This window comes from Lepisosteus platostomus, chromosome 27 (genome assembly GCF_059453375.1).
Source record: "Lepisosteus platostomus isolate fLepPlt1 chromosome 27, fLepPlt1.hap1, whole genome shotgun sequence".
In the NCBI taxonomy this organism is placed as follows: domain Eukaryota; kingdom Metazoa; phylum Chordata; class Actinopteri; order Semionotiformes; family Lepisosteidae; genus Lepisosteus; species Lepisosteus platostomus.
The window spans coordinates 11,789,181-11,802,134 of record NC_142637.1 but is presented as its reverse complement, the minus strand read 5'-3'; the positions used below and the strand labels follow the sequence as shown (position 1 = coordinate 11,802,134).

The 12,954-nt window shown below is 41.8% G+C and overlaps 1 long non-coding RNA gene across 1 annotated transcript; it reads left to right on the top strand.

The window, feature by feature from the left end:
• The first annotated feature begins 1,351 nt into the window (after nucleotides 1-1,351).
• LOC148639340 (uncharacterized) lies at nucleotides 1,352-2,623 on the top strand. The gene is made up of 2 exons (XR_015930846.1): nucleotides 1,352-2,089; nucleotides 2,226-2,623. It is a non-coding gene; the product is annotated as an uncharacterized LOC148639340 (long non-coding RNA).
• Nucleotides 2,624-12,954: the final 10,331 nt, after the last annotated feature.

Sequence of the window (12,954 nt, the reverse complement as noted above, 5' to 3'; positions counted from 1 at the left end):
AGTTGGTTTTGTCATTCTGTAAAGAAGCCACCTTTCAAGGCACTATATAAAATAATGTTTGTTATTATTATTTACATTTTTCATCGTAAAATCTGGCGAAGAGTCTTAAGAGAATATCAAAGAACTCTTACCAAAGTTGCTCTTACCTTTCCATTCCAAGAAATGCCCTCGGATTGCAGAGATTGACCTCTCTGTCTCAAATTCTGAGAAACATAGACTCGATTGAAAAATGACCATTTCCTAAGATTCACATAACATCACCAGTCAACATTTGCCACTTGACATTGAAGAATGATGTGAAGACGGGGGTTTGAATTTAATCCTTTCTGTAGGGGGTTTAGCCTTCTAAGTCACAAGCTGGGGTTTATGGCAGGAAAGGGGATTAACTGATAAGGACTGCAGATGCAAGCTAGGAACCCCCCTGGGTGTAATCTTAAACTGACCATTTGTCCAGAACATCGTAAACTGGCCGAATACCATGAACCCCCCTCTTTACCATCAGACCAAGTGACGTCAGAAACGGAGAAGAAAACACTATATAACCCAAAAGTTTGTAACAGTACAGTGAACAATACTTCGGTTTTGTTGTTTCTTGCGGGAAACAAGACTTTGGCTTTATTGTTCCTTGCATGCAATAAACTCATTTGTTTTACTTCATCTCGGGATCAAGAACCTTATTTCTTCTGTTACAACAGTCCCCTACAAGTCTGATGTGCCCTACCGCTGAGCAATTTCCATATGAGAATAGCCAGAGTGGAAACCCTCAGCTGGTGCCCTGTGAACTGTGTCACAGGAAGTTTGCTGTAGAGAGGCTGGAGAAACAGCAAGATCTGCAAGAAGCTTCAGAATTCAAAGAGGAAGGTTTTTGACTCTTTCAAGCACAGGGCCAAGGGAACAGAACTGGAGACATACATCCATAAGAAGAAGGTTAGACCGCCAATCGTGGTAAGGGCTATCCTTAAACTCTTTCCAAGCTTCCCTAGTTTTCTCCTAGAGTCAGACCCAGCTTATAAATCAATGTAAACAATAAATGTTTTATGAAGTACTCTTCTGAAAAACTGCCGCGAAGGCACATTTGCCAGACAGAATAAATGGGTCTTAGTGACTTCTGAATTCTGTTGTAAAAATCAATGCTCATATCTCTATGAATTTGCTTCATTACTCTGCTCTCCTCCCCACTGATAGCTGATGTGTGGTGAGCGTTCTGGCGCACTATGGCTGCCGTCGCATCATCCAGGTGGATGCTACACATTGGTGGTGGTGGAGGGGAGTCCCCATTACCTGTAAAGCGCTTTGAGTGGAGTGTCCAGAAAAGCGCTATATAAGTGTAAGCAATGAATGAATGATCTCATTTGCCAATGGAGCCCAGTCCTAAGCCTGGTGCTCTGTCCCCCTCACCGAAGGACACAGACTCGAATCGACCCGCGCCCTTAAGGCGACAGGATCTGATCTCCACTTACTACCCGCCTCCCAAGATACAGCTTCTGAAGGACACCTTCCAAGAGAAACTGATGCAGGAAAAGGAGAAAACAATGATCGCCATATACAATCGACGGCAGGAGGCGGCTCTACAGAAGATGAGAAAATCTTTCCTGTGAGTGCCTGTGAGTTTGTTTCCTGTGAGTGCCATTTGCTTGATATCTCATGTAGATTTTTACAACAGAATTCAGAAGTCACTAAGATCCATTTATTCTGTCTGGCAAATGTGCCTTTGCGGCAGTTTTTCAGAAGAGTACTTCATAAAACACTTATTTATTGTTTACATTGATTTATAAGCTGAGTCTGACTCTAGGAGAAAACAAGGGAAGCTTGGAAAGAGTTTAAGGATAGCCCTTACCACGATTGGCGGTCTAACCTTCTTCTTATGGATGTATGTCTCCAGTTCTGTTCCCTTGGCCCTGTGCTTAAAAGAGTCAAAAACCTTCCTCTTTGAATTCTGAAGCTTCTTGCAGATCTTGCTGTGTTTCTCCAACCTCTCTACAGCAAACTTCCTGTGACACAGTTCACAGGGCACCAGCTGAGGGTTTCCACTCTGGCTATTCTCATATGGAAATTGCTCAGCGGTACTCTCTACCCAATGACATGAAAGGTAGGTCCAGAAAGCTAAGTTATTACTGTATTGATATTTTCTTGCCTTGTGAATGGTTTGCGACCAGACTGTGTACGCAGTGCTAGTCTGGACTTTTTCTGGAAGCTGTTTCATTGGTTTCATTTCCTGTTCCCAGCTGAGAAAGAACAACTGGAGGCAGAAGCACGAGGATTTCATTCGGAGCATCAAATAGGCCAGGGAGGTGCAGCAGGTGATCACGCAAGGAGGGAAGGTTGTGAACCTGCCCCAGCCCCCCGCGAATCCAAACCCCGACTACGTGCCCTGCCCTCACTGCGGCCGGCGCTTTGCCCCCAGGCCGGCACAGAGGCACATCCCCAAGTGTCAGCACATCAGGAGCCGCCCTCCTCCTCTACCTCACAGATGAAAACTGATGTGAAGAAGAGTAAAAGAGTCATGATCTTGGCTCACGACTCACGTCCTGCTTTTTCTTTTTAGAAATATATTTAGCACAGTTCATCCGTATGATGATAAAAAAATGTTACCTTGTTTTAATAAAATGATTTTTTTTTGGTGGACTGATGTTTGCGTAATTGTGGTTATTTCAGTTTTTTTCCCATGCGAAAATGTGTGTCGACCGTGAAAATAAATTTCAAGCTGTTCTTATCATTCATAATAATGTTAATAATAATAATGTTTCTTTATTAGCCCTATACAATTTCTTGCATTAGGAATGCATCTTTTCGCATACCCCAGCTTTTCTCCAGGGAGACACAGACACAGAGACAGGGAGAGAAGCTTGGGGTCAGAGCGCAGGGTCTGCCATTGTACGGCGCCCCTGGAGCAGTTGGGGTTAAGGGCCTTGCTCAGGGGCCCAACGGAGTAGGATTCCTCTGCCGGCCACGGGATTTGAACCGGCAACCTTCCGGTCACAGGCGCAGATCCTTAGCCACAGAGCCACCGCTCCGCCAACCTCGGACATGCACCTTGACCTCCTAAAAATAATTGTTCAACCTGGAACGTACAATTAGCAGGCAATAGAACAGGTCACATTGGCCTTGGAACCATCAAAAAGTAGTATTCACACATTCTCTGCATCAATTTTCCTTTAAAACAACTGAAAAAGCAAGGTAAAGTGTGATTGATTTTTTTAATTAAAGTTATTTGATTTAATTTATTTAATTTTCATAATATTTGAAATATGTTGGGATTAATGTGACTCAATATTATCTGCAGCTCTTACACTCCAGGCACCTGATAAAGTGGAACGCAGTGTCTTTGCCTTACATGGCGCTCAGCTCTTCCTCAATCCCAGCAGAAGCAGCAGCCTCCGGGTCCTGCCTCATGCACAGCTTAAAATGCAACACCGAGTAATACAACAAACAACAGGGAAAACCATTCACGATCAGACACATCCGTTGATTGCTGGCTCTCAGTAAAGGGACATTGCTGTGGTCCACGCATGAATCTGTTTTCTAAGTGCCTTATCCAATACAGTGTTGAGGCCAGTTTTCCCAGAAGCCATCTAAAGGGGAACACACAATAACTTGTAAAACCTCCAATTTACATCACAAAATAGACTACATTTCAAGGTTAAAGAATTACCATGTTCTGCGATTCAGAACGAGGCAGCAAAACTTCCTGTAATCTGATGTGGCCCTGTGACATTGTAAAGGAGCAGGCTTGTGAATACATCTCGTTTAATCCAATGGAAATATTGCTCTCAACTTTTTTACGTTTTTGCCAATAAATAATATTACATTGTTAACTCTGCATAAAGAACCTTGGAATGGAACGTTTTTTGCAGTGAAATGTTTGCTGCATAACCTATACCTTTTCTCTCCTACATCACATTGCATTAGTCATTACAGTGATTAGTGAGCAGGAAGGGCTGCATCACATCGCAATTTGTGTGGAACTTGAATGCGAATTTGTTACAACATGGCGTAACTTACAGTACTTTCACCAAGTTCATGATTTTGTGCTCAATTTTGAGTTTGTAAAGTTTTTCTATAATGTCAATGATTTTATTTTGTGACTGAAATTAAATACTTTTGTGTCTGCAAAATTGGGACTGTAGTTCCACCTTAACCTACTAGTACTGTATGTCTTTGGACTGTGGGAAGAAACTGGAGCACCTGGAAGAAATCCACACAAATGAAGGGAGAACATACAATTCCATCCAGACTGCACCCCAGGAATTGAACCCAGGACCCCAGCTCTGTGAACCACAGTGCCACCTCATTGCTATAGTCACTATAATTAATGTCAAAACTCATTTGCAAATGAGCAGCCTGGGATCCAAAAGGATCAAGACAAGGATCCAAACAAAGCACTATCCCAAAGCTTGGCTTTGTACAGTATATCATACAGGGCTTGATGCAGAAGGCAGATAATCTAAGTCCATGCAATAATTGCTAAGGGAAAGTGACTTTGTGTTTTTGGAGGGAAGTCACTCAACATGGAGCTGTGTTAGTGAAATGATTGTTCTGATGTACGGCTGATGTCCAAACACTGAAAACATGATTGTGTATGCAATCGCACTCCCAAGCTCCATTGGGTATGGTTAAAATAACTTTTTATAGTTCATCACATTCAAAGTGTGTGTACCTGATGAAAGTGTAACACGCATTTGAGGGAGTTATTTAGGATTTTCTTTCATTCAACTATTTCAAGACCCATTATTTTCAGATGTTGTAGTATACGTGAATAATGAAAGGCCTTCATATTACACAATGAAGGAATGACTTCGCAGGTGTGAAGAATAAAAGATTAATTCAGCTCACTTTGGGGAGTTTCACAATGGCCCTCCTTAAAGAAATGTGGGTTTGATTAAAGGAGTGAAGAAAAAGCACTGAATAATATTTGCTTCTGTAAACGTAATCATCTCAAAATATGGTTAAAGAAATTGAAGAAGGTTAAACATAATCCAAAACGTATAAGGTCAATTTAAGTACAACCAGAATTCTAGTGTTTATGCAATGCATCTGTGGGTTGATATGAAATACGGCCGTTCTTAAACTAAACGAGGTTATCGAGAGCATATTCCTAGTACGGCTGTGGCCAGTTGTACTGTGAACTGCGAGGACCGTATCTTATCCTGAACTGGCTGTGCGAATACCGTCCTCTGCTGGCAGAAGGAATAGATTACAACGGCACTGTATTGGCGATTAGTCCTATTGCTAGAATATTGAAACAACAAGGAGTCCGCGGAGTCAAGCAATGCTGAATAAACAAGTACCTGAAATTCAATAGGATTTTGTGTATTGATTACAAATAGGTGTGAAATTGTCATGTACAGTGGTATTCATGGATTCCTTACACAAGCAGCCGTTGTTATGATACTTTCGTAATCTGAATATAAATCTGTTATCTACTTGAAACTGTAATTATTGAATAGATTAATGTCTTTGAAATGCTTCATTAACTGGGCAGTTTCCATGTTTGGAAATGTTTTTATTTTGATTGCTGATTGCTAGATACTGTATGTTTAATAGGCATGCTGTTAATATTTTCTACAAGAGCCAAATAAGACAGTTATGCTGTAGTAAGTTATATATAAGTTATATAACATAAGTTATATTTTGTTCTGAGGTCAATTGAATCTCATACTAAATTACTGGTGTCCTTTTATCTGAGAAACACTACCTGATTGATCACCTGATGCCTAGAAATTAGCATGCACAGTAGCCCAGCGTTTAGCATTGCTAGCTCACAGTGCTGAGGCCCTGGGTACACTTCTGGACCTGGGGTGCTATCTGTATGGAGCTTGTATGTTCTCCCCATGTTTGCATGAGTTTGCTTTGGGTGCTCCGGCTTCCTCCCACAGTTCAAAGAACTACTGGTAGGTTAATTGGCTTCTGGGATAATTGGTGAGTGTCTATGTCTTCCCTGCATTGGACTACCATCCAGTCCCAGGTATCTCCTGCTTATTACTTTCTGAGGCTCTGGCTCCCCCGTGACCCCCCGACCCCCTGACCACCTGACCCTGAATTGGATGAAGCGGTTAGAAAATGGGTGGTTTCTGTTATGCTCTGGTCATGCTCTGCCATAGCAACAACTTGTAAAAAATGCAGATGCTAGGATTTAACTCAAAGAAGGAGCTCAGATCACTGTGTTGGCATCACTGTACAGGTGTCCGGTGTGTTTTAGAACATATGTTAAAATCTTATTTACTAACTTCTAGACTTTTTACCCCCCATATCAGTCTGCAGGTGCACAGTGGTCTGTGGACACCCTCCTTGCTCTGTCGTAAAACAGGAAATAAAAAGCAACTGGTTTTGACTTTAATGCACTGAGACTGTGGAACTCACAGAACTCTCTTGTCAGAAAGGCAGCTTCTAACAGCTTTTAAGTGAAGACTAAGAACACTTTTCTATTTTATTAAAATAGATTATATATGTTTTGTTTAAATATATGTTATAAATGTTAAAACGACAGCTCGTAAAAGCTTGTATATTTACCTTTCGATCATTTTTATAATTGCTTTGAGTTGCTTTTACCATGATAAACAGTACAAAATATGAGGTGTTGAACTTGTCTAAAGTTTTAAAGCGCTTTATGACGTAAAAGTGTGATGACAGTCCTTGACGGTCTATGTAACTATTCTTCTTGAAGTAGGTCATCGGGCCAACAGTATATAAACATTACAGCTCAAGTGCTTTTGTATCTGAACGCTATTAGGTAAGTAATTTAGCAGCTGCGGTATTAATAATGATTTTAATGGCAAATTCAATTGCAGGTAAAAAAAAAATGGCGGATAACTTTCTTTCTAGCTTCGTGAAGCGGTCGCGCCACATTATACATATATACCATAATAAGAAACATAATATGTACAGTAGAATTTTTCACTTTAAGCTGGCATTATCCAGAACCGGGTCAGGGCCCGGACCCGGACCGTGCAGTGTGGTCCGTCGGCCTTCTAAAGATGTTTAGGAGATGGAGGCGCCCTTGGATTTGATTAGAAACTTGCATAATTTCTTAACTTGACCCCATTATCTTAAAAAAAAAACGGCCAGGCCAAGACCAAAGCATGAAGGCTGCGAGGATCGGGGGACTCTCATTTTTGGTCACAGCATACAGTAGTAGATCAGTGACCTCTGTTTATCGTGAAACCTTTAATTATTTTCAAGTACTTTTTCAAATGATAAAACACATTGTCTCGCCAGTTTTGCTAAAGATACGGTTTTAGTGTTTACGCATAAATTTGTAAGCCGTAGGTTTAAATCTCGTGTTCTTATTTTCTGCATTTTCATCGTAAGGGAAGGAGCTCGTTTGCGATTTACGCGCTGAACATTGTAAGCAGAGGAGCCTTAAGGCACAGCCTCGCCTTAACACCATCGTTTGCATTGTCATTGTCATCCAGAAAAGCAGTCGTAAGAAAATGAATCTGTGGCGGCTCCGAACATTAAAAAAACTATGTCTAGACTGCAAATACATCCCAATCTTACTATCAACACATTTTAAGAGCCCTCTCCTTTCCACCGGTATACAAGCTAAAAGAGAAATACTGGAAATCCCATCTGAAGTAGCCCTCGTCTCACCTTCGGAGCTGTGAGCGATGGGGATCATAATTAAAAGGGGTACAGTTACTTTGAAAATGTGTATGTGATACTTAAATGTAATTAAAATAAAAAGATAAATTATTTTTAAAAAGATAAATTATTACACAGACTGCTATCTATGTCCATGTGTTTAAGACGTATGAATCGGTTTTAAAACAGGCACACCCCTTTACTTCTCACAAATCCAACTGGAGTCTCAGTCCGTCGTCGCGATGAATTAGGAGCTCAGATGTAGGCTAAGTGATTGCAATTTACTTATTTAAAAGAACCACTTCAAATCAAAAGGGAGACATTTTGTAATGGTAGTTATCGTATTATACAGTATACGTAATTGAAGATATACAGTACATAAAGGGTATGAAAAGGTGTGAGCTTTTTCTGTATATTTAATATTTTATCTGACCCATTTGTAGAAACCGCCTACTCAGATTTAGTTAAGTGGTCTGCCACCATAAAGACAGAAAAATATAATGACACCCTGTTACATTAACTGTAAAATAAACGCCGTAACTGCGGCCATATGAAAATTTGGATAAAGATTATACAAACATCCGAAGGAGCTCTATGACATATGAGCGTTGTAATAATGGTTGGTGACCTGACTTAACAGTGCTCCCTGAATTACGTGATCTGTATATACCCAAATACAGGTATATCACATAGGGAGATGCAGTCAAACATTGCATTGCTATCGTCGTGGTGAACTATTTCACCGCTGTTTAAAACTTGTTTGGTAAGTGTCATCAAATATTCTTGTCAATTTGTAGCGAAATCGATATACTGTATCATAATCCTTCAGCTATCTATAATGTAGTGAAACGGCTAATTAATATTGATAAATTCCCTTATTCACAGTGACTTTTGCTCAAACCCCTGTTGCATAATGGGTTAATTTTATATAAAAAACATTTATATCATAGATATAATACAAGCTTTGAAATGAAATAGTACATTTCCAGGTTTCAGTTAAACATTTTTAAAAAAGCTCATGACTTTAAGCATTCTGAACATTGAGAATGTTATTTGGGAAACAAATGTTTATTATAATGTTTATGTTTAGGATCTGTCTCCTACTGAGTCAGCATGCAGCATTCAACACCATTAGGTTTAATATTAAAAAGTTGTGTATTTCCTGAATTGTTTTTTTTATTCTTTTCTATTAGACCATACTAGACTGTGCAGGATATCATTTATTTGCCATTTTTGCCTTTTCCAGATACCTGGGAAACAAAGCTCATATCTCATTTGCCAATGGAGCCCAGTCCTAAGCCTGGTGCTCTGTCCCCCTCCCCGAAGGACACAGACTCGAATCGACCCGCGCCCTTAAGGTGACAGGATCTGATCTCCACGTACTGCCCGTCTCCCAAGATACAGCTTCTGAAGGACACCTTCCAAGAGAAACTGATGCAGGAAAAGGAGAAAAAAATGATCGCCATGTACAATCGGCGGCAGGAGGCGGCTCTACAGAAGATGAGAAAATCTTTCCAATATGTCAAATACGCTGCGGAGAAGAAGACGGGGAACAGCTATCGCTTCCAAGCCCAACAGGGCCCCGAGAAGAACATTGTGGGGTATGATCGGTCTTACCCCCTGAAGCCTATGGGTAACAGGAAAGTCTCCGGCCCTGGTGAGGTTCGGGCTGTGGACCGCCCGGAAGCACAGAGTGATTCCTTGTTTGCCCCCACCCCGCCTCAGGATGGTCATGAGAGGCCCTGAGAGAGGCCGGGCAGGAGGGGCTCAAGAGTACGCAAACCTAAGGACAGGACTGTCCTCCCCATGGTGGCGACCCCTCCAGGGCAATGCCCTTCTCATGCCAATGGGAAGGAGCACTTTCAGTTGCAAGAGGAGGTACGAAAAGTGGCTGAGGCAGAGGCCGCGCTGAAGGAGGAGCATCGCCAGAGGGAGGCCAGCCTGCAGGATGAGATGCGCCAGAAGGAGGCCATGATGAAGGACGAGATTCGCCAGAAGGAGTCCATGATGCAGGCGAAGCTCTTCAGAGCTCAGGAGGAGCTGAGGATGGTTCAGAGAGAGATGGAAGACTCCAGAGAGGTGGCCGGAAGGGAAAATAGAGGACTCCTGACCCGAAGGAAGACACTCCAGGCGAGGCAGAGCGAGCTTCGCCCCAGAGGACTGTGGGCCAAACACCGCTCTAAGGCCGTGCCTCTTCTGACCTGCAGAATGGAGAAGCAAAAAGCCTTTACTCCAAGGAAAGCCCTTCCTTTCAGAGGAGACAACCTTGATTATGCTTCTCCAATGGAAGATGGCGGATGCGCAGAATCGCACTTTCCCTCTGCGCTTTCCCATCAGGAGAGACGTCAAGTGAGCCCTTGCAGCCGTGGGCTAGAAGACGTCCCCTGTGGAAGGACAAAGTATCTCAAGAAAGCAAGGCTCCCTGAAAGCGACGTGTCAGCGGCACAGGCCGCGCAGGCCCACTTCAGAAATAACACCGCATGTCTGGATGAACAAACTCTGTCAGTGGAAAACAGATATTTGTCCCCTACAAGTCTGATGTGCCCTACCGCTGAGCAATTTCCATATGAGAATAGCCAGAGTGGAAACCCTCAGCTGGTGCCCTGTGAACTGTGTCACAGGAAGTTTGCTGTAGAGAGGCTGGAGAAACAGCAAGATCTGCAAGAAGCTTCAGAATTCAAAGAGGAAGGTTTTTGACTCTTTCAAGCACAGGGCCAAGGGAACAGAACTGGAGACATACATCCATAAGAAGAAGGTTAGACCGCCAATCGTGGTAAGGGCTATCCTTAAACTCTTTCCAAGCTTCCCTTGTTTTCTCCTAGAGTCAGACTCAGCTTATAAATCAATGTAAACAATAAATAAGTGTTTTAGGAAGTACTCTTCTGAAAAACTGCCGCAAAGGCACATTTGCCAGACAGAATAAATGGGTCTTATTGACTTCTGAATTCTGTTGTAAAAATCTACATGAGATATCAAGCAAATAGCACTCACGGGAAACAAAACCATAACTAAATTGTACTCTCTACCCAATGACATGAAAGGTAGGCCCAGAAAGCTAAGTTATTACTGTATTGATATTTTCTTGCCTTGTGAATGGTTTGCGACCATACTGTGTACGCAGTGCTAGTCTGGACTTTTTCTGGAAGCTGTTTCATTGGTTTCATTTCCTGTTCCCAGCTGAGAAAGAACAACTGGAGGCAGAAGCACGAGGATTTCATTCGGAGCATCAAATAGGCCAGGGAGGTGCAGCAGGTGATCACGCAAGGTTGTGAACCTGCCCCAGCCCCCCGCGAATCCAAACCCCGACTACGTGCCCTGCCCTCACTGCGGCCGGCGCTTTGCCCCCAGGCCGGCACAGAGGCGCATCCCCAAGTGTCAGCACATCAGGAGCCGCCCTCCTCCTCCTCCTCACAGATGAAAACTGATGTGAAGAAGAGTAAAAGAGTCATGATCTTGGCTCACGACTCACGTCCTGCTTTTTCTTTTTAGAAATATATTTAGCACAGTTCATCCGTATGATGATAAAAAAAATGTTACCTTGTTTTAATAAAATGATTTTTTTTTGGTGGACTGGTGTTTGCGTAACTGTGGTTATTTCAGTTTTTTTCCCTTGCGAAAATGTGTGTCGACCGTGAAAATAAATTTCAAGCTGTTCTTATCATTCATACACCTTGACCTCCTAAAAATAATTGTTCAACCTGGAACGTACAATTAGCAGGCGATAGAACAGGTCACATTGGCCTTGGAACCATCAAAAAGTAGTATTCACACATTCTCTGCATCAATTTTCCTTTAAAACAACTGAAAAAGCAAGGTAAAGTGTGATTGATTTTTTTAATTAAAGTTATTTGATTTAATTTATTTAATTTTCATAATATTTGAAATATGTTGGGATTAATGTGACTCAATATTATCTGCAGCTCTTACACTCCAGGCACCTGATAAAGTGGAACGCAGTGTCTTTGCCTTACATGGCGCTCAGCTCTTCCTCAATCCCAGCAGAAGCAGCAGCCTCCGGGTCCTGCCTCATGCACAGCTTAAAATGCAACACCGAGTAATACAACAAACAACAGGGAAAACCATTCACGATCAGACACATCCGTTGATTGCTGGCTCTCAGTAAAGGGACATTGCTGTGGTCCACGCATGAATCTGTGTTCTAAGTGCCTTATCCAATACAGTGTTGAGGCCAGTTTTCCCAGAAGCCATCTAAAGGGGAACACACAATAACTTGTAAAACCTCCAATTTACATCACAAAATAGACTACATTTCAAGGTTAAAGAATTACCATGTTCTGCGATTCAGAACGAGGCAGCAAAACTTACTGTAATCTGATGAGGCCCTGTGACATTGTAAAGGAGCAGGCTTGTGAATACATCTCGTTTAATCCAATGGAAATATTGCTCTCAACTTTTTTACGTTTTTGCCAATAAATAATATTACATTGTTAACTCTGCATAAAGAACCTTGGAATGGAACGTTTTTTGCAGTGAAATGTTTGCTGCATAACCTATACCTTTTCTCTCCTACATCACATTGCATTAGTCATTACAGTGATTAGTGAGCAGGAAGGGCTGCATCACATCGCAATTTGTGTGGAACTTGAATGCGAATTTGTTACAACATGGCGTAATTTACAGTACTTTCACAAAATTCATGATTTTGTGCTCAATTTTGAGTTTGTAAAGTTTTTCTATAATGTCAATGATTTTATTTTGTGACTGAAATTAAATACTTTTGTGTCTGCAAAATTGGGACTGTAGTTCCACCTTAACCTACTAGTACTGTATGTCTTTGGACTGTGGGAAGAAACTGGAGCACCTGGAAGAAATCCACACAAATGAAGGGAGAACATACAATTCCATCCAGACTGCACCCCAGGAATTGAACCCAGGACCCCAGCTCTGTGAACCACAGTGCCACCTCATTGCTATAGTCACTATAATTAATGTGAAAACTCATTTGCAAATGAGCAGCCTGGGATCCAAAAGGATCAAGACAAGGATCCAAACAAAGCACTATCCCAAAGCTTGGCTTTGTACAGTATATCATACAGGGCTTGATGCAGAAGGCAGATAATCTAAGTCCATGCAATAATTGCTAAGGGAAAGTGACTTTGTGTTTTTGGAGGGAAGTCACTCAACATGGAGCTGTGTTAGTGAAATGCTTGTTCTGATGTACTTCTGATGTCCAAACACTGAAAACATGATTGTGTATGCAATCGCACTCCCGAGCTCCATTGGGTATGGTTAAAATAACTTTTTATAGTTCATCACATTCAAAGTGTGTGTACCTGATGAAAGTGTAACACGCATTTGGAGGAGTTATTCAGGATTTTCTTTCATTCAACTATTTCAAGACCCATTATTTTC